The sequence below is a fragment of the Notamacropus eugenii genome, chromosome 4 (assembly GCF_028372415.1).
Source record: "Notamacropus eugenii isolate mMacEug1 chromosome 4, mMacEug1.pri_v2, whole genome shotgun sequence".
Classification (NCBI taxonomy): Eukaryota; Metazoa; Chordata; class Mammalia; order Diprotodontia; family Macropodidae; genus Notamacropus; species Notamacropus eugenii.
Window position 1 is genome coordinate 400,660,732 of NC_092875.1, and position 22,811 is coordinate 400,683,542.

General features: G+C 38.5%; 1 protein-coding gene across 4 annotated transcripts in view; it reads left to right on the top strand.

Annotated features, from left to right (window-relative positions):
- DEPDC1B (DEP domain containing 1B) overlaps positions 1 to 22,811 on the top strand; it is a 172,306-nt gene that overhangs the window by 82,596 nt on the left and 66,899 nt on the right. The gene's annotated exons all lie outside the window — the stretch shown is intronic.

Genomic DNA, 22,811 nt, shown 5'->3' on the forward strand with positions numbered 1-22,811 from the left:
TTACAGAAAATGTTTGCTCTTGGTTTTAGATAGATACTATTTGTCATTTTAAGAAAGGCTCCATTTATTCTTATGCTTTCTAGGGTTTTTAATAGGAATGAGTTGTGTTTTGTCAAAAACTTTTCTGTATCTATTGAAATAATCATATGATTTTTGTTGATTTTGTTTTTTATATGGTCAACTATGCCAATAGTTATTTGTTTTTTTTTTTTTTTTACTAATATTTAACCAGCCCTGTATTCCTGGTATAAACCTTACTTGGTCATAGTATATGTCCTTTGTGATATATTGCTGTAATCTTCTTGATAGTATTTTATTTGAATTTTTCATCAGTATACGTTAGGGAAATTGGCCTGTAATTTTCTTTCACTGTTTTTGCTCTCCATGGTTTAGATATCAAAACTATATTTGTGTCATTAAAGGAATTTGGTAGGACTCCTTTAATTGTTTTTTTTTTTTTCAGACAGTTTATACAGTATTGGAATTAATTTTGCTTTAAATCTTTGGTAGAATTCACTTGTAAATCCATCTGGTCCTGGGGATTTTTTCTTAGAGAGCTCATTTATAGCTTGTTAAATTTCTTTTTCTAAATGTTATTTAAGTATTCTATTTCCCCTTCTACTAATCTGGGTAATTTATCTTTTTGTAAATACTCATTTATTTCACTTAGATTGTCAGTTTTATTGGCATGTAACTGGGCAAAATGGCTCCCAGTAATTGCTTTCATTTCATCTTCATTGTGTTCACCCTTTTCATTTTTGATACTGATACTTTGGTTTACTTTCTTTTTTTTAAAATCAAATTAACCAATGAATTATCTATTTTATTGGTTTTCTCATAAAACCAACCTCTAGTTTTATTTATTAGTTCAATTGTTTTGACTTTCAAATTTTTATTAATCTCTCCTTTGATTTTTTGAATTTCCATTTTGATGTTTAATTAGGAATTTTTGATTTTTTTCTAGTTTTTATTGTTGTTATTGCATGCCCAATTCATTTGTCTGTTCTCTCTGTGTCTTTGTGTCTGTTTCTTTGTCTTTCTCTTTCTGTCTTTGTGCAACATGGCTAATATGGAAATATGTTTTACATGATTTTACATATATAATTGATATATTGCTTGCCTTCTCAATGGGGAGGAATTGGAGAAAGGCAGAGAATTTGGAACTAATTTTTTTAATGATTTTAAAAATAAGTTAAAAATAGTATTTTAAAAAGAAAAGAATTGCTTCATCCACTTTGCTGAAGATTTTCTTGTTTTTTTTTTGTTCAAACTGAGTTTTTAGTTTAGTGAAGGACATTTTACTTTGTGTTTATAACGTAGTTGGACTTAATGCCAAAGAAAATAATCCTGGGAATATTTAATGACTGTTGAGGTTTTTGAGGTATGAAATATGATTTCTTTTAGTACTTTTAAAATGCTGTACTCTTTTAAACAAAACCACTTAACTTCACCAAATAAATCTAGGAATAACCCCCTACTGCCTTTAAATTTTTATAGTCCTTCATTTCCATAAACTCTTCCTTTTAGTGGAAGTTGGGTGTCCAAGTTGTGAGAACTTGAACTGCCCCAGACATCTGTGAAGATAGCCTGGTAGCATGTGAGTGTCTCAGTTAGCTACAAATTGGAAATGGTTCCGTTGTTTCTCACATTTGATTTAAAACAACCCATGAATAAAATAAGCATTTTCAATGCTTTTTATAGTATAGTATTTGGGGGAGTGGGTAAAAAATGAAATGACTAAGGAAAAAAAGTTTTGGTGTTCCAAACATATTGATTTATTCATCAGTGCATGCCAATTCCCCAACAAACTGGGATCAGACCTCCTCTGCATAGGGCTGGACCTTGAATACAGCAGGAGACAAATTTTTATAATTAAATATAATTGATCAAATAAGGATAATTAACTAAAAGGAAACAATATGATGTTAGGTCTCATTTCCAATTGGATGAAAGGTTGGGGACTAGGAACCCTAAAATCAGAAAAAGAGATGTTCCACTTCCCTCAAGTGTCTGTAAACAATCATGAGGAATAAGAAAATAATAAATAATTGATCAGTATGGGGCTAGTTTTCAGATAAGACATGAGTTGCTTGAGACATATAATTGGAGGCAAACTCCTTGTATCAGTCTTTGGGTCTGACTGGGTTTCTGGTCAACATAACTGAGATCATTAGTTAAGGTCTCTAAGCCATACAGTTTCCCAGCCACGCAGGGCTAGGGTTCAAATAATACAATAAGGTTTTTTCCCCAGTTCCCACAATTGAATGAAGTTTTCTCACAGGACAGAAATTGGACTAGACCTATAACTGAAGAGACATTAAGCTAGCTTCAGAATTGAGTCACAAGATGGGGCCAGGGTGGTTGACCCTATTCCCACAATTAACCACTAACCGTTCTAATCTGGGTTTCCTTGTGTGGGCTGCTACTTTCCTAAGTGCCTTGAGAAGGGTGGGTGGGTGATACAAAAATGACTTAAGACATGACTCCTGTCCTCAGTGAACTTTGAGTTTAGTAGGAGACAAGACAAATAAAGAGATACCACAAGGCAGAATGGGACAGGTGCTCTAGAAGAGGTAGGGAGTGATAGTGGAACACAGAGGAGAGATCCCTTTGGGCAAGGCTCATCAGAGAAGGAGGAGGGATAATGTTCTTTAGCATAGAAGTTAGCAACTTATGACTCTGCTGCCCTGTGTAGTTCTTCAGAGCTTCATCTGTGGTTCTTGGAATAAGTATGAGGGCCAAATAAGTAATTTAATCAAAGAAATATTAGCACAGTGCCAGGAACATAGCACACACTTAATAAGAGCTTATTCCATTCCATTCTGTTGTATTGTATTTAGTCAGAGAATCTGTATTCAGATTTTGACTATGCTACTTATCTGTGGAATCTTCGGCAAACCACCTCAGTTGTCTTATCTGTGAAATGAGGAGATTGGATTTCCTGGCTTCTAAGGCTCCTTTCAGCTGTAAATCTGTGATCCCATGGTCTTCATGAGAACAGGGTTCAAGAAATTTATGTGATATGGACGTCAGGTGGTAGTCCCTCTCATTCTTTAGACTCACTCCAAAATGATAAGCCGTTTGTCCATAATTAGATATAATTTGAGAAGATGAAGAAATAATTATAGAAAGGCATATAAAAAAGAGTAGGAGATATGTGGAAGGATAGGGTGACTACTAGACTTTATGTATTGGTGGGATGTCAGTCTGAAACTTTGAGTTTCTTTTTCCCTCATTTCTCTGTCCCCATCTCACCATTCTGCACAGGTCCAACATAGCTTAGGAGAAGGCACTTTTTTCTTAGACAGCCTCAATACCTTGTGCTTCATAAAATTAAGAGCCCCTCCCCAAGTTGCTGCAATGACCTTGTTAGGGCCAACCAAAGAGGGAATGGGCTAATAGTATAGGTTGTTGGGGATAATTTTCCAGACCTCAGGTTAAGAATTCCTGGACTAGATGGTCTCTAGGATCCCTTCCACCTCTAACTCTATGATCCTCTGATCTGATGTGTGATGCTATGACCTCCCTACAAGTTAACGTGGAGCCCCACCAATTATTTTTGGATCCATCTGTTTTTAGATCATAAGTTTTTTGCATCTCTTTGAAATGTATTATTTATTTATTTAACATTCTTTTCTTTTTAAATTTTGAGTTCTAAATTCTCTCCCTCCCTCCCACCCCTTTCCCACCCACTGAGAAGGCAAGCAGTATGATATCAATTGTACATATAAAATCATGCAAAACATTTCCTTATTAGCCATATTTTTTTAAAGCAAGAAAAATAAAGGAAATGAAAAAATTATGTTGCTTCAGTTTGCACTCAGAGTTCATCTCTCTGGAGGTGGATAGCATTTTTTTCATCATAGATTCTTTGAAATTGTCTTTGTGTGGATCAGAGTAGCCAAGTCTTTCATAGTTGTGGATTATATTTCTTCATCTTATCTGAGAGCACAGTGTGAGAGACTTTTATCCAATGCTTTGCTAAAATCTGAGGGTGCCCAACCCTAAAGCAGTTCCCTCATCTACCAGTCTATTTAACTTATAAAAAGAAAAGAAATGAAATGTGAATACTTCGTTTTTGGTGAGGTTTTTAGTGAACACTGCTTCTCTTCCTCAATCATATATTCTCTAATTTGACAAGGAATAAAATTCAAGCTCCCTGTTCTATAGCTCTCAGGGATGGTTTGCAGGCCCTCGTCCTCTTCACGTTTTTGGAAAATCAGGACAATGTTTGCCCTGCTGTGTTGCTCAGATGGTTTTCCAAGGTCTTTCTAAGATCCCCCTCTTCGGCTCATTGCTCACATCTACCACTTCCTTCAGACTCTAGGGTATAATTCATTAATAACTTCTACTCAAGGAGGGCAATTAGATGCTGCCTGACCTCATCATTTATCTTTGGTTTCTATTCATGGCTAATCATTTGTATTCCACCTCTTCCCAAACCAGAAATCATTTTCCCTGGAGGAGAAAACAGAAACAAAATAAGTATTGAGTCATTGAGTCCTACCTTTTCACTGGCTTCTCTCCAGCAAGCAGCCACGCTATTTCTTCTCTGATGTTACTCTTGCCACATCATAGCTAAACAATATCTCGCATTCATTTCCAGCCTCATTTCATCCGGCTGCATGGAACCCTTAAATTCTTTGAATCATTGCCAGTATTAATACGATAATAATTGGCACTTGAATGATAATTGGCTTCCAGATTGACTTGTTAAAAAAAAAAGACACATTTGATTCATAAGAATTTGACATTTTAAATCTGATAATATTCTAGAGGATTGGTACAGATTGAACAAAACCATTTTCCTGTTCTGATGCGTAAGCTTCGACAAGAAAGTTATACCCTTCCATTTCTTTTGTTTTTACTCTTGTCTTTGGTAGTCACTGAGTTCACTGAAGCCTTGCATTATAATGCTTCCTTTTTTAATCCAACTAAATGTAAATTCTTTCCCCCAGAAGAAGATTGCCCTGGTAGATTATATAGCTTATTTGGTTAGATGTTTTTTTTACCCTTTCCTTTGAATACAACTAAATTGTTCTTATTTTATTGGTCAAAAGAAGATAAGTTCATAGGATTTAGAACTGACAGAATCTTACGGCCTCCTGTCCATTCTCCTCATTTGATAGATAAGGAAACTGACCCCAGTGGTTAAATAAATTGGCCAAAGTCATCTAAATCATCAGTAGCACAACCAGGATTTGTATTCAGGACTTTTGAGTCCAGATCCACCAGTTTCCACCACATCCTTCTTCCCTAAGTCAGAAGATTTGGTTCTGCCAGATCTATGACCCTACCGAAATTCCCATCTCTAAGGATTCCTTCCAACTCCAGAAAGCTACATAATACAATAATTCTTTGACTTCTCTGAGTCTCAAATTCTCTTCCTGATTAGAGAATCTGCTATAGTCAAGAAGATATGAAGCCTGGGTATTGAATGCATTTTGCTTCTGGAAAACAAAAGGCAACAAAATTTGCATTATGATTTTTTTTAGGATCAGGGGTAAAGTATTTAAAATAAGCTGTGTGCTTCATGCTTTATAGAAGGTGGTTTTTAAGTCTATGATGTTATTTTTTAAAAAATATATTGATAACTGTATTTCAATATATTTGGTTTCCTTTGTCATCCTATATATTTTATTTTTTGCAAAAGATATTCTGAGAAGGAGTCCACAGGCTTCCACAGGCTGCCCAATGGTGCCATGATGTACAAAAAGAAGGTTAAGGACCTCCTCCTTATGGCCTTTTTAAAAAAAGTCCCCAAAATATAAAATAGGAATTTTTAAAAATGTGAGAGAGCAATACTAACCAATTTTTACAACTCCCCTGCACTGAAGGCAAGCAGTAAGTTGTAAATACAGTTATATACGTACATATATATATATATACACATACTGTGTCAAGTGAAAGATGAATTGACTGAAGGTTTGAGCTACTAAGCATTTCAGTTTCTTAAGCAATGCATCTAACAAATCAGGACCAGACCCCTTTCTCAGTTTAGGGCTGGACTCCAAATACATAGGAAAACAGATTTTTACGTATTAGAAGCAATCAAATTAGACCAATTGATTAAAAGAAAGCAGTTAACTAGGATACAAAATTTGGTAATTGATTGAAGGAAAGAGTGAAGACTTTCCAAGTTGGGAGCAGGAAAGCAAACAGGTGCAGTTCCCAGAAATCAGAAAAAGAGGTTTTTCACTCCTCCTAAATATCCCTATTTTTTCAAAGGAACATGGAAACAATAACTGATTTATCAGTATTAGGCTAGTTTTCAGATAAGACAGATGTATAACTGTGAAGAAACTCTTTCTATCAGTCTTTGGATCTAATCGAATTTGAGATGTATAACTGTGAAGAAAGTCTTTTTATCAATCTTTGGATCCAATCAAATTTCTGGTCAGCATAACCTCGGTCCTTAATTAAGAGTCTCTGAGCATCAAGTAGAAGTGGTTTATTTTCCCAACCATGCAGGGCTAGGTTCAAATAATTCAATGAGGTTTTCTCATAATTCCCAGAACTGAATAAAGTTTTCTCATAAGAAGGACATTGAACTAGACCCATAACTGAATAGAAAGGGAACTGAGCTAGCTCCAAATTGAGTCACAGGATGGAGTCAGTGTGATTCACTCAACTGTCTCAATTTCATATACGTATGTGTATACATATATCTACATATATGTGTATGAATACATATACATACACATATATGAAAATCATACAATACAGTTGTACACTGCCATTCCAGGGACACTGCTATTTCATTTCATTTCTTTTTTTTAAGCTTTTATATTTTATTTTCCCCAGTTACATATGAAAACAATTTTTAACATTCGTTTTTAAACCTTTGAGTTCCAAATTCTCTCCCTTCCTCCTTTCTCACCCCGCCCCCCCCCCCCCCATTGAGAAGGCAAGCAATTCAATATAGGTTATACATGTATAGTCATGCAAAACATATTCATAATAGTCACATTATGAAAAAAATAGACATGAAATAAAAACTCAAGAAAAAGAAAGTTAAAGAAAGTATGCTTCAGTCTGTATTCAGACATCACCAGTTCTTTCTCTGGGGATGGATAACATTTTTCTTAGTCCTTCAGATTTGTCTTGCATCGTTGTATTTCTGAGAACAGCTAAGTCATTCTCGGCTGCTCATCTGACAATATGGCTGTTACCTTGCACACAGCACATTTCTCTTTGCATTAGTCCATGGAAGTCTTTCCAGGTTTTTCTGAGAGCATCCTTATCATTTTGACACTGCGATTTTCTTTTTTCTTTCTTTCTTATTTTTTTTTTTACTATGCCAAGGCTGGAAGTAGAATGTTTACTTTTTTTTCTTTTTAAAATTTCCTTATTTAACTTATAACATTCATTTTCACAAAATTTTGGGTTTCAAATTTTCTCCCCATTTCTCCCCTCCCCCCACCCCAAAATGCTGAGCATTCTAATTACCCCTATCACCGATCTGCCCTCTCTTCTAACATCCCTCCCTTCCCTTGTCCCCATCTTCTTTTGTCCTGTAGGGCCAGATAACTTTCTATACCCCATTACCTGTATTTCTTATTTCCTAGTAGCAAGAACAGTACTCAACAGTTGTTCCTAAAACTTTGAGTTCCAACTTCTCTTCATCCCTCCCTCCCCATCCCTTCCCTTTGGAAAGGCAAGCAATTCAATATAGGCCATATCTGTATAATTTTGCAAATGATTTCCATGATAGTTGTGTTGTGTAAGACTAACTATATTTCCCTCCATCCTATCCTGCCCTCATTGCTTCTATTCTCTCTTTTGATTCTGTCCCTCCCCAAGACTGTTGACTTCTAATTGCTCCCTCCTCCCATTGCCCTCCCTTCCATCATCCCCCCCACCCTGCTTATCCCCTTCTCCCCCACTTTCCTGTATTGTAAGATAGGTTTTCATACCAAGATGAGTGTGCATTTTGTTCCTTCCTGTAGTTGAATGTGATAAGAGTAAGCTTCATGTTTTTCTCTCACCTCCCCTCTTTTTCCCTCCACTGAAAAGTCTTTTGCTTGCCTCTTTTATGAGAGATAATTTACCCTATTCCATTTCTCCCTTTCTCCTCCCAATATATTTCTCTCTCACTGCTTAATTTCATTTTTGAAGATATGATCCCATCCTATTCAATTCCCTCTGTGCTCTCTGTCCCTGTGTGTGTGTGTGTGTGTGTGTGTGTGTGTGTGTGTGTGTGTGTGTGTGTGTAATCCCACCAACTTCCCAGATACTGAAAAGTTTCAGGAGTTACAAATATTGTCTTTCCATGTAGGAATGTAAACAGTTTAACTTTAGTAAAGTCCCTTATGACTTCTCTTTGCTGTTTACCTTTTCATGCTTCTCTTCATTCTTGTGTTTGAAGGTCAAATTTTCTTTTCAGCTCTGGTCTTTTCCTCAAGAATGCTTGAAAGTCCTGTATTATTGAAAGACCATTTTTCCCCTTGAAGTATTATACTCAGTTTTGCTGGGTAGGTGATTCTTGGTTTTAGTCCTAGTTCCTTTGACTTCTGGAATATTCTATTCCATGCCCTTTGATCCCTTAATGTAGAAGCTGCTAGATCTTGTGTTATCCTGATTGTATTTCCACAGTACTTGAATTGTTTCTTTCTACTGCTTGCAATATTTTCTCCTTGACCAGGGAACTCTGGAATTTGGCCACAATGTTCCTAGGAGTTTCTCTTTTTGGATCTCTTTCAGGAGGTGATTGGTGGATTCCTTGAATACTTATTTTGCCCTCTGATTCTAGAATCTCAGGGCAGTTTTCCTTGATAATGTCATGAAAGATGATGTCTAGGCTCTTTTTTTGATCATGGCTTTCAGGTAGGCCCATAATTTTTAAATTGTCTCTCCTGGATCTATTTTCCAGGTCAGCTGTTTTTCCAATGAGATATTTCACATTATCTTCCATTTTTTCATTCTTTTGGTTTTGATTTGTGATTTCTTGGTTTCTCATAAAGTCATTAGCCTCCATCTGTTCCATTCTAATTTTGAAAGAACTATTTTCTTCAGTGAGCTTTTGAATCTCCTTTTCCATTTGGCTAATTCTGCTTTTGAAAGCATTCTTCTCCTCATTGGCTTTTTGAACCTCTTTTGCCAATTGAGTTAGCCTATTTTTCAAGGTGTTATTTTCTTCAGCATTTTTTTGGGTCTCCTTTAGCAAAGTGTTGACTTGCTTTTCATGCTTTTCTTACATCTCTCTCATTTCTCTTCCCAGCTTTTCCTCCACCTCTCTAACTTGATTTTCAAAGTCCTTTTTGAGTTCTTCCATGGCCTGAGCCCATTGAATATTTATTTTGGATGTTTGGGATACAGAAGCCTTAATTTTTATGTCTTTCCCTGATGGTAAGCCTTGTTCTTCCTCATCTGAAAGGATGGGAGGAGATATCTGTTCCCCAAGAAAGTAACCTTCTATGGTCTTATTTTTTTTCCCTTTTTTGGGCATTTTCCCAACCAGTTACTTGACTTTTGGGTCCTTTGTCAAGAGTAGGGTATACTCTGGGAATCTGTAAGATCTCAGTTCCTCCAAGGTGTCACAATCAAGCATGTGGACGCAGAGAGGTATTTTTATGCCCAGAATTTTAGCAGTTACCTCTCCACAGCCACCTGGCCTCCAGTTCCCAAGTCAGCTCTGGGGGCTGATTTTCAGATAAGCTGGATGGGCAGGGTTGCAATTCAGTGTGAGACAAAGACCAGCTCCCCCAGGGCCTCCACACAGGGTGGAGGCAAGACTCAGCTCTTCAGTGCCTCCAGGGGTTTTTACACTCCAGCAATGGAGCTTGCTATGGGCTGTTGTGCCTGCTCTGTGGCTGCTGCCTGCTGCCCGGAGTTATGGGAAGGCCCTTCTCCCTTCCTGATAGCTGATAAAACCCGGTCACTGACCTTTGGTGCCTGTGGGTCGAGGGATCTGAGGACCCGCTACTGAGACAGGAGATTCCACCCCCGAGGTGTCCTCCTCCCAGAGTCTCATTGCGCCCCTCCAGGCCAAGGTGGGGCTGGGCTCCCTGCTGGGCTCCGCGTCTGGCGCAACCGACGTTTCCGTGGGCGTTTTAGGTGACCGTGGGCTGGAAATCTCCTCCACTCTGTTGTTCTCCACTTCTGCTGCTCCAGATTTTGTTGAGAGTCCCTCTCTACAGGTATTTTATGGGCTGTGGGGAGGACCCTGTGTAAGTGTGTCTTTCTAGTTCACCATATTGGCTCAGCCCCTCGACACTGCCATTTTCACAAGAAAATGAATAGTCCTTTTTCATTGTTTTTCTTCCTGATGTAGACCTTCTGTGTGGAGGGAAACTCCCTGGTAAGAAAATGTCTTCTACCCATAGAAATCTGTGAAATCTCTACATATCTGTAATGTAATGGTCTTAGAGAGTAGCAGCTTTACTTTGTGCACTGAGAGGGTCAAACAGCCGGTACAAATTAGAGGAAGAATTTGAACTCAGATCTTCCTGACTCTAGGGCCAGCACTCTATTCCACCCCACTGCTCCTCAATCTTAATCATAACTGTAATCATAATAAAAGTTGCCTGGCATTTGTATGGAACATCAGGTTTTTCCTTGGATGTTATAGATATTAATCTCATTTTATCTATCCAATACATCCAAGAGGTATGTAATTTAAATAAATATTTTACTACCCTTTTACAACAGAGGAACCTGGGACCTAGAAAAGTTATGTGATTTTCCCAAGGTCCCAAAGCTAGAAAATGGCGGAACTTCTAATATCAAATCCAGAGCACTTTTCTTCATTCCACAGTTTTAATCCTCACAATCCTGTATAAATGTTAACCTCATTTTACAGATTAGGACACTGAGGCTCAAATAAGTAAAGCACTGGCCAAGGTCATATCTAGTAAATCCAGCTTTCACTCAAATCCACTTCTTTTGCCTTCAAACCCAGTTCCTGTCTCACTTTGCTTCTGGAAGTCGTAGCGCATCTAAAAGTTACTTGTATTGTAGCACCCTCAGCTCTCAGCACCATGCCTGGCACATTGTAGGTACTTAATAAATGTGGATTGACTGTCTCTGCTAAAGAATTGAGTCAAAAAGAACACAATACCATGCAATTAAATGGTAACACTGAAACTGTAGTAAATTAACTTGATGGTCTGGAGTAGTAATGTTCTTTGAGAGAAGGTGATAAACAAAGGAGTCCTTCAAGGAGTAGTAACTGTCACACGCACGCAGGATAGAGAACTCTACTACTTTATGTAAAAACTAGTGGCATAGTGGATAGACCACTGGGCCCAAAGTCAGGAAGACCTGAGTTCAAATCTGTTTTCAGACATTTACTAGATGTGTGACATTGGGCAAATTACTTAATCTCTGTTTGCCTCAGTGTCTTCATCTGTAAAATGTAATAATATTCACACTTACCTTACAGGGTTGTTTTGAGGATCAAATGAGATAATATTTGTAAAGCACTTAGCATAGTGTCTGGTACATAGTAATCCCTATATAAATATTAGCTATGATGATGATGATAATGACCTGAGTTCAAATCTGACCTCAGACCCTTCTTAGTTGTGCACCCCTGGACCAGTCACTAAACTCGTTTGCCTCAGTTTCCTCAACCATAAAATGGGGGCAATAATAAGTCCTACTTCACAAGGTTGTTGGGAGGATCAGATGAGTCAATACTGCTTACTCCTTTCTCCTCCCTGTAGTTCAGAAGCTAAACTCAGATTTGAAGTTGATTTCTTCATCATTTATTGATTCTGTCTGCTTGTGTCAGGCATTCTTTACCAAACAAAGTAGATAAAATCCCGTTATGGAGAATCTGCTTATGACTGCAGAAGAGGCTAGAGGAAGACTTCATTAAGCAATGGGAGTTCTGTTGTCAGCCAATTCCCACTGCTGCACATCCCAAGCAATGGCCAAGATCCCGAAACAGAAATGTAAACCGATGTCATTGTTGTAGCATTTGGGTGGATGATGAAACAAAGGCCACGTTTCAAACTTCCTATTGAAAAAATGGCTTGAAAATGGTACTGGATAAGGATGGACAAGCATGCTCTACCCTTTTGTAGCTTAGCCCACTTGCAAAGCCTCTGAGCCTTAGCTTCTTGCTTCACTTTTCCTCCCTCATCTGCAATAGGTCAAAGAACTCAGTCTATGTTTGGAAATAAATTAAGCCAAGAAGTGGATAATGTGTGGAGGGTAAATAAACTTCTATTAATCCATTAAACTGATAGTTTGCAGAAGTTTGTGAACATAAAAATAAAGCTTTGGCAGGAGTTATTAATGAAAAGCTCAGAAGCTCAAACTGACTTATTGGATAAGGTTTCATGTTGCAAAAAATATGTTGAATGGTTGTTGCTTTTTTCCTTCCGAAAAGTAGTTCTTTTTTAAGTCTATTTTATTATTATTGTTATCATTATGGAAAATACCCAGTTCACCAAAGTGTTCATTTATTTACTTATTTCACTTATTTAGATATTTGATTTTAAGATTTTGCTCCTCAGATGATAGAATTTGAGACTGCACAGTGTAGTGGATGAAGTATAGGGAGTAAGGAAGACTATGATTTGAATCCCTCCTAGGAAATACTCAGTATTTTACCTAGGGCAAATTGTTTAACCTCATTGAATCTTGGTTTCCTCAGGTATAAAATGAGACAATTAGATTCAATGATGTCTAAGGTTTCTTCTGGTTCCAAATCTATGATTCTTGAGTTCAGCTTGTAGCTCTTTTTTTGTAATGGAAATTTAACAATTATTAGCAAATTTAGTTAGTGTGTTCGTAATTTGTCTAAATAAATTATTATTTAACAATTGAATATGCCAAATATACTAACTTTATTTGTAATCTGTCATGCATAATGTGATTTTACATTTTTAAATCAGAGAGATTTTAGGCCTGTAAACTATATAGAAATCTATTGTTACTGTCTTTCTCCCCCTTGCCAAGTTTTTGGTTAGTGCCCCCTAACTGACAGTTGGAAAAGGAGAGGGAAAAAAAAGTGGAAGGAAATGGAAAAAGTTTTTTGAAATGAGGTTTTTATATTAATCTGTTCTTCCCTCTTACTCCTCCCTCCCCCATTAGTCAAATTTAAAACAAAACAAAAAACAAATCATTCAATATACATCTGCATATCCTGATAAAATAAATTCTATTAGCAATGTCCAAAAATATGTCTTTTTCAGCATTTTAAGATTATCGCCTCAGTCAGGAGGTAAGTGGTATATGTTGTCTTCATGCTTTTGAATTCATGGTTTATCATTATGGTGAACAGAGGTCTTAAATCCTTCCAGATTTTTTCCCCCTATAATGTTGTATAAATTATTTTCTTAGTTTTGTCTGGATCATTCTACATTAGTTCATGGAGGTTTTCTCATTTTCCTCTGTAGTTGTCTATTTCATCATTTCTTTTGGCACAATCATATTCCATTTCATTTATGTGTCACAATTTATTTAGCCATTTCCCAACAGGAGATAACCACTTAGTTTCCAATTTTGACCAGAGAAGAGTTTTCCCAATGCCTTCAATAACTGTGGAAATTTTTTATTTCTACCTGTATCTCAGGGTGGTCCATGATGAGTCAATATGTGTGAAAAGTGCTTTAAAGAATATTAAGGAGATAAAAGCATTTTGTAAGTGAAGAATTATGAATTAGTCATCCTAGAAATGCTGATGCTACTCAGGATTTACCCTTCAAAAATGCCTTCATAAGAGAAGGATTTATTCACCTGCTTTCCTCAGCTCCACATGCTTTATATATTGTTAGAACTCCCAGATTCCTTTGAGAGGCTCCAGCTATGAAATCTACTCTTCATTATTATTTTAAAACAGAACCAGAGAAAGCAACAGTATTCATTCCTTGCCTTCCCTTCATTTAGGACTCCTCACCTACCACATCTCCCCCATTCCCCCCAAATGTAAGAAAATAACTGTTCCTTGCTTATATATTTTAATATACCTAGTTTTCATTGTAATTGTAGAAATACTGTTCTCTTTGCTGCTTTCATCTTTACTCTGAGCTTTGGAGTGCAAAGTGGTGTTTTGTTCACTCTAATACCTTCTCATGTAAATCACTTTGATTCCAGGATTATCCTGTTCACCATTTGGGAGAGCTGTCATGTCCTAGCCAAGCCTGCTGTTTGAGTATCTCTTTTCTCATCCTTAAAGAAAAAGCATCAAATTCTCCATCAAAAACCCTTTTGGCTTTCGTCTGCTTCAGTGATAGAGCTTCTTCTGCCCAGCTTCTGACAGACTCAGAGCGATTCAGATGCTGTTGTTGGCTGCAAAACTACTCCATCCTTCCCCCACCTCCCCAGCTCTCCATGATATGTAATTAATTCCATGCATTTGCTGCAAACCATTGCTTTCTATAAAGGTGGCTGTTGGTCTCTATAATCTTTTCTTCTTTACCATTGCAGAGATGTAATACAAGACAACAAATTTGTACCCCACTTTGGGAAAGACAAGGTACAAGCTGTGGGTCTGTGTAATGCTGGGATAGGTGGACCACAGAGAGCAGACAGAATGAGCCGTCTCCTTTTGACCCACCTTCTCTCCTTGATCTGTGGCATCCAATTTTCTTCTTCAGAGAAATTACTGATGCTGAAATCATATAGTTTTAAAGCCTTTGTAGCTTTCTCCTACTTATTTTTGAGTAGTTTGCTCATTCCCAGACTTCATACCCATTTTTATGTCATGGTTTCAGAACCAGAGACTAGTCTCATTTCAGAAAATGCTCCTGGCTCATCATTCCATACAACTTTTTATGGATGTTCAGGTCTCTTTTACAATATGATTTTAGTGACTGGGCTTTGCTGCTTCAAGGTTTAATTTTCAGCTTCTCATTTGTCTTGCAAATGGACCATGACACATAAAATATGGTGGTCATTATGGCTGATCATCATATAAAAGTACCTCACATTTATATAATGCTGCTAAGTGTCTTAAAGGCATTATCTTTTATCTCTGCAATACCTCTGTGGGATGAATTGTACTAAATATTATTTCCCAGGTAAAGAAATTGAGGATTAGAGAGGTGATCTGACTTGCTGCTGGTGACACACACGAGTTAGAAATAGTATTTCAGCCCAGATCTCTCCTGACTCTTGCCACTATGGCATACTTTTTTGTATTTGTTGATTACCGACAGACCTCAAACCTGTTTGTGAGTTAGGGGGATGTCTGTCCCAAACATGTGAACACTCCCCCTGCTAGAATGAGTGGATGAGAACAATTTGTTCCAGTGTCCATGAGGGTGGCTGAAGTAGATGCTGTGAAACTCTTAGTACTTCGTCAGACATCGAAGATACCATGGGCCATGGCCAGTCATCTTGACTTTTTGTCCTGCCACTAGACTTTGATGACTCTGGAAGAGAGAGTGAGGCTGATGAGTTTGTGCAACTCTGCCTCACTTAAATCCAGTTCGCTCACAAGTCAAGATGTCACCCATGATGTCACTGGAACTCTTCAGAAACAAAGAAAAAGCAGCAACTTTTTGCTCTAGCTGCAAATAGAATACGGGAAACCAACCAGAAAAGAAAAACAGCTAAAATTTGAAACTAAATAAAAACCAACATAGAAGGGATAAAGTGAGCCAGCTACATAAGTATTACCAGCCTAGGAGATGATTTGTCAGTGTATTGCTGATGGAACCAGGCTGTCTTACAAATCTTTGGTTATGGAGATTGAAATGTAGGTGAGGTTAAGATAAGCTGTGATCTAATTATTTGTAACCCGTCCATCATGAAGTAATGTCCTAAGAGAAGGGTGGTGGTGGTTTGCATGATCTAGAAAAGAGCCAATAATGAAAAATTTAATAGTTTATCCTTGATTAGATGACAGGAATATTCAACATTGATTGCTAGATCCCTGTAGTTCAATTCCATGTAAATCCATAAACAGATAGACGGATAGACAGATAGACAGACAGACAGATAGACATATAGATAGAATCTATGTGAAATGACACTATTGACTGGGGAGGATCAAGGAAGGTCTGACTGAGGAGGTGGTATCTGGGCAAAAAGAAATCCAAGAGGCAGATCTGAGGAGACAATGCATTCCCTACCTAGGAGGTGAACGGCTACAGTGTCATAGCCCTCAGTAGTAAGAGGGATGCCCTCATCAGACATGGGGAAGTTTGGAGGAGGGGTAGGTTGGGTGGGGGAGATTAGATCCATTTTGTACCTTTTGAGTTTGAGATGCCTTTATGACATCCAGAAACATCTGGTGGGGAATAGATACTAGATTTTTGGGAGATACAGTGGTAGAGCTGAAAGAAAATTGTGTTTTGAGTATCATTCTTGGGAGTTATGAGACTGAGGTTCAAATCTTTGCTCTGCTACTTACTATGTGTGTGTGACCTTGGACAAAATACTCAGCTCTCTGATCCTCAGTTTCTTCATTTGTAAAATGAAGGGGTTGAACCAGATGACCTCTAAGGTCACTCTCAGCTCTAAATTCTATGATCCTTTGCGAGAGATCAAGGCTGGATATGTGAGTATGTGTAGTGGAGAAGGCTTCATTCATAACCTGATGGTAGTGACCCTCCCAATTCCATTGGCTTTGATTGCTTGCCTGGTAACTTTCTGGTACTGTTAGCATTTCTCCTGTTGGCTTTCCTGACCATCTTACATGAACATTTTGTACTGCTTGCTAGTCCTGTGTCTTACGTATACATTGATATTCTGCTGTCTAAATTCTCTTAGTATGAGTGAATAATCTGATGCATTCTGAGAGAACTGATAATACTCTATTGCTAAACCTTTAAAGCCAAGGGCCAGATTGTGGGACACCGCTGGGATCTATGAGGATCAGTTTGAGCAGCCAGACAGCTCTCCTGGCTCTCTCTTATTTTCTCCACATTTATCATCATCACAACTGCCATAGTCATATTTCATAGACCGCTTTTATTCTTTTAATTGAAAATACATAATTGTTACCAAGTCACTTAGCATAGAAAAATACCAACAGCAAGCTAAATCTGATTCAATCAAGAGAGCTTATTAAGTGCAAGTAGAATTGAAAAGGTTTTGGATATTTGGAGCCTCTTTCCCCAAATTTTTCACATTTTTCACATTAATACAAATGTTTAAACTGGTAGGCTTATCTCCCAAAACATCATTCCTCTCCACCTCCTCCATTCCTGACAAACTAGTTCAGTGAAATTTGCCTTATCCACTCCCTTGGCTTTAGTAATTATTTAATATGACCTGTCAATAATCTCCCATGCCATCTTCTTTATACCAGTCACTCTCCTCTTTTCCTCATCTTGACCCCTTGGTGAACCAATTCAATTCTATACTCTCCTCCTCTCTTTAATCCATATATACATATATATATGAAATGGGTTTATAATATCACTTTATAATATCACTGATTTATAGTAACATTTTATAATATCACTGATTACATGCAGGCATGCCTCAGTCTTGGATCACTCCCACCATTTGCCACCTCTCTCATACCCACTTGCTGCTAAGCAAAGATGGAAAAAATCATGTAACTGTTTTAACTAGGTGCACTACAAATTTATGTTACACAACCTCAAATGAGCCCTGATTGCTGGTAGGCAATCCTATTACATCTTCCTTATGAACTCACTATCCCATTCTCCACTATGGCTCTTCCAAACCTTTTCATCCCTCCTCCAATCTCCCAAGCCTCCTCCTCCCTCCACTCTCTCAGTTGAGAACCTTGCCTTATATTTTACAGAAAAATCTGAAGGCATTTGCCGTGAAGTCCCCTCTCCTCTTCTTCATCTCTTTTCACGAGGTGCCTTCTGCCACTATCTCATCCTTTACCCCTGTCTCACATGATGAAATGGCCTTACCCCTTGAGAAGGCCACCTACAGTAGATGCCTTCCCTCTCTCTCCTCCCACTCTCTTCTTAATCCCTTACAGTTTGGCTTCGGCTTTTATCATCTCACTAAAACTTCCCTCTCCAAAGTTACTAATGATCTCTTAGCTGCCAGATCCAATGGCCTTTTCTCGGTTCTCATCCTCCTTGACCTCTCTGTAGTCTTTGACACTTGATTATTGCCTCATGTACTCTCCTCCTTAGATTTTCAGCACATCGCTCCGCTGGTTCTCTTCCTACCTTTCTGACCACTCCTTTGCTGACTTCTCCTCCACATCATGCCCTCCAATCATACTTGTCCCTCAGGTTTCTGTCCTTGGCCCACTTCTCTTCTCCCTTTATACCAGTTCACTTAGTGATCTCATAACCTTTCATGGATTTAATTGCCAATTTTGCTGATGATTCTAAAACCCACCTATCTTTCCCCAATCTCTTTGTTGAGCTCCAGTCTCACATTTCCAACTGCCTTTCAGTAATCTCAAGCTAAATGTCCAATAGACATCTTAAATCCAATATGTTCAAAACCGAACTCATTATCTTTCCTTCTTCACTCGAATCTCATTTTACCATCCCTGTTACTATGGAGGGCAGCACTCAGGCTCAGAACCTAGGTGTTTCCTGAACTCCTCACTGTCACTCACCCCATATATATATAAAGCCAGGGCCTATTGGTTTCACCTTTTCAACATCTCTCAAATACTCCCTCTCGTCTCATCTGACATTTATTAAGTGCAAGTAGAGTTGAAAAGATCTTGGATATTTAGAGCCTCTTTCACCAGATTTTTCACTTTTTTCAACAGTAATATGAATGATTAAACCGGCACACCAGGGTAGGCCCTCATTACCTCATGCCTGGACTATTTCAGTAACTTGCAGATAATGGGTCTGCCTGCTTCAAGTCCCTCCCTACTCCAATCCATCTTCCATTTAACCACTAAAAGTGATTTTTCTAAAGTACAGGTCTAATTATGTCACTTCCCTACTTCATAAATTCCAGTCGCCTCTTATTGTCTCCAGAATCAAACACAAAATACGGTTTGGCATTTGGCCTTTCATAACCTAGCCCCTTTCTATGTTTCCAGTTTTTTAACACCTTACTCCCTACTGTGTACTCTTCAATCCAGTGAACCTGCCTTCTTGCCTGTTCCATGAACAAGACCCTGCATCTCTCAGCTCCCAGCATAATCTTTGGCTGGCCCCCATGCCTGGAATACTCTCCTTCCCTCCTTGGCTCTAACTATTGACCTCCCTGGCTTCATTTAAATTCCAACTAAAATTACATCTTTTACTGGAAGCCTCTCAATTCTATTGTCTTCCTTCTGTTAATTATTTTCTCTTTACCTTTTCGATGTCTAACCAGACTCTAAGTGCTCCACAGCGCCTGCTTCAGCTGCCTTCATGGCTATTGGAATAAATCGTTTTCATCCGCCCATTCTACCTCAGAAAGTCTTCACATGCTTGAGGTAGACACCCCCCACACTCCCACTCACCCATGGGTTTGAGAACCCTTGATTACCCTCCACCTGGTTTAGTCAATCTGTCGAAATGGTTTACTGGAATGTAGCTGCTGCTCATGCTACAGCTTCTTTGTGCCACAGGTGAGAGCTGGGTGGGACAGGTGGCCATCAAAGGTGGAAAGAAGCCCTGAAAAGGGTTTGGCAGCCTTCACACCAGGGTACTAGTCCTTCTTGAACATACCTAATCCTCCCCAAACATTCACACGGACTATTTGTGCTTGACCTGAGCTCATATTGGTCTGATCAGTCACAGTTGGACACACAGAAAGTTGACTCTAGCATAGGGAAGTCATTTTGGTCCTTTTCAAGAACAAAGGACTGCAACCAACCAATTTATCTTTTCTTTAGCTTTGTACATATTTGTTTACATGTTGTCTCCCCCATAAGATTGTAAGCTCCTTGAGGTCAGGGACTGCATTTTGCCTCTTCCCCCCATACTCCAACACTCTGCGCAGTACCTGGTATTGTGTAATAGTTTGGTAATAAATGTTTATTGATGGATGTACTACATCACTCTCTGCCTCCCTGGGCACTGTCTTCCCTAAAATGAAACTAAGAGGAACTTACACATCTATGAATCAGATGCATCGTGGAAGATAGAACCTGATCTTATACTGATTCACTGCTGCTCATTACTTTGAGGAAACTAGATGGTACAGTAGATAGAGTACAGGATTTGAAGTCATATTGCCCTGAGTTCAAATCCTGCGTCAGATGCTGAGCAAGTGACTCCCCTGTTTGCCTCAGTTTTTCCTTCTATATACATGGGGATACTAATAGTACCTACCTCTTAGGGTTGTTGTGCAGATCAAATGTGATATTTTAAAGTGCTTTGCAATCTTTAAAGTGCCATAAAAATACCATATTTTGCTGTTATAGTAATAATGATATTTATTATCACTATTCACAGAAGGATGGGAAGGGGGAGAATTAACAAGCAATTCTGCCCTGTAGAAAGTTTTTCTCATAAAAAAAAAAACTCTCCAGTCTTATGCTCCACGTTCTCTGTCGAAAACAAAAATACTCTCACCTAATCCCTCCTCCATGCTCTCTTGATGAGTTTTCTTATCTCAGGTTGATTTCTTAGCTTCCAACCTGACCAGCATTAGCTCTCTATGTTCTGAAGCTTTTAAATATGCCTGGGGAATTGAGTATTTGAGTACTCTCACAGACTTCTTTTGTCCCTCCTTCCTAGATCTATGGCATCATTCCAGGCTCCTGAAAATCACCCTGGTTAAGAAGTTTGATTCTTCCTTCTCTCCCGCTTTCCTGCCCCACACATTTAATCAGACACAGGAACATAGAATTTGAGAGCTGGAAAGCAACACCATGTAGTCAAGTCTCTCCGCTATCATGAATCTCTACTACTTCTCCAATAAGGGGTCGTCCAGCCTCTGCATTGAATCCCTCCAATGACAGAGAGCTCACTACTTAGCAAAACCTCCACTTCCACTTGGGGAAGTGTTTTCTGATGTCCAAACCAAACTTGCTTGTTACATCTCATCTTTCCTGCTTTTGCCGCTAAGATTAAAACAAAACAAATCTAATCCCTTTTCCAAATGATAGTTCCTAAAATATTCAAACGCAACTATTCTGTCTTGCCTGACTCTTCCCCAAACTTAGCATCCTCAGTTCCTTCAGCTGACCCTAGTTACCCTCTTCTGAACTCCAGCTTATCAGTGTCACTCCTAACGTGTGTCATCTGGAGTTGAACGCAGTACTCTAAATGTGGTCTTCCCAGTGCAGAACCAAGTGGGGCTCTCACCTCTCTATTCCTGGGAGCTTTCTTAATATATCCTTAATTTAGTGGTTTGTCTGTCACATCACACTAATGACTCATAGAAAGCCTGCAGTTCACTAAAATCCCTGGGTCTTTTTTCAGACAATCTGCTGTTTAACTATACGCTTCCCATTTTGTATTTCTATATAAAGTTAATTTTTGCATTGACTGAAGTGACTTCTGCTCCACATCTTGTACTCGATGGGAAGATTGAGGGGGAAAAGGGAGGGGAACAGAAGAGTGAACAACAACCTGATGGGACGTGAGCTGTTGCAGCTCAGAGTCACTGGGGTTAGAGCAGCTTCTTTGCTCAGGTAGCAGCAATACACAGCAGGACCTTTGTCAGGGGGAGAGAGGAGAGGTTCCCACAATCACTGCAGATGCTAAGGTGCACAAGGAAGGGGAAGTTGAATGTTGGGAAGGAGGTGAAGGCTGGTACTATGAGATTAACAAAATTCATCAGAGGTTTCCATTGCTTTCAACGGCAAGACTAGTGGGGGAATGAAGTTATTTAGCATGGATATTTTCTTAAAACAAAGGCTGTAGTTGTGGGTGTATTTGGCAGCAGGTATGCTAGACTAGAGTAAGGTGTTAGAAGTCCAGTATAGTCAATGAACTAGCTTTTCTTAAGCACCTACTAAGGTGGGGGAAAAATTCTTGCTCTTAGAGAACTGTAGTCTAATGGAGGATTTTATAACTGATTTAAGGAGGCACTAGGGTATCTTATAATTAAATTAATATACACAGTGTTGGAAAAAATGACTTTACAAATAAAAATGAAACTGTATTTGAGAGGTGTTAGTTATTAAGAAATTAAAGAAGTTGGTAGGGAGGCAGTGGAGCAATAGTGGATGGAGGGGTCAGATTTAGAGTCAAGAAGACCTGAGTTCAAGTCCTGTCTGATAAACATTTGCCAAGTTACCATGAACAAATCACTTAGCTTCTTTTTTTCCCCATTATTTTTTAATTTGTGGAATAAAACAAGTATTTCCATAACATAATATAATAAAAAAGATGATTGCGCACGAAACTGCAAATTTATTATGAACAATTTGCTATTTCTTTTAAATATATAATAAAAAATTATCATGTACATTTCTTCTCTTTCCTTCCCCCCCCCCCCCTTTCCATTCTCAGCCCTAGAGAGGACTGCCATCAAACACAATTATATAAAATCTTTTATACATACTTCTATTTATCACTTCTTTGGATGCAGGGAGCATCTTCCTTCATATGTCCTTTGTAGCTAATTTGGGTATTTATAATAGTCAAAACGGCTTATTTGCTCTAAGTTGTTCTTAAGACAGTATTGCTATTACTGTATACAATGTTCTCTTTGTCCTGCCCATTTTGCCTCTCATGTTCCATGCAAGTCTATCCATGTTTTTCTAAGATCAAAAAACTCCACTTGCTTCCTTTCCCTTCCAGGGTCAAATATGAAGTTCTGTGTTTGACATTCAAAGCCCATATTAACCTCCCCCTCCACTCTCTTTCCAGTCTTCTTATACCTTACACCCTACCGCATACTCTGTGATCTAGTAAAACTGGCCTCTTTGTTTCTAGAACAAGAAAAACCATCTCTGGACCCTGAGTATCTTCTCTTGTTGCTCCTGCTGCCAGGAATGTGCTCTATCCTCATCTCTGCCTTCTGGCTTCTCAGGCTTCCTTCAAGTCCCAGCTAAAATCCCACCTTCT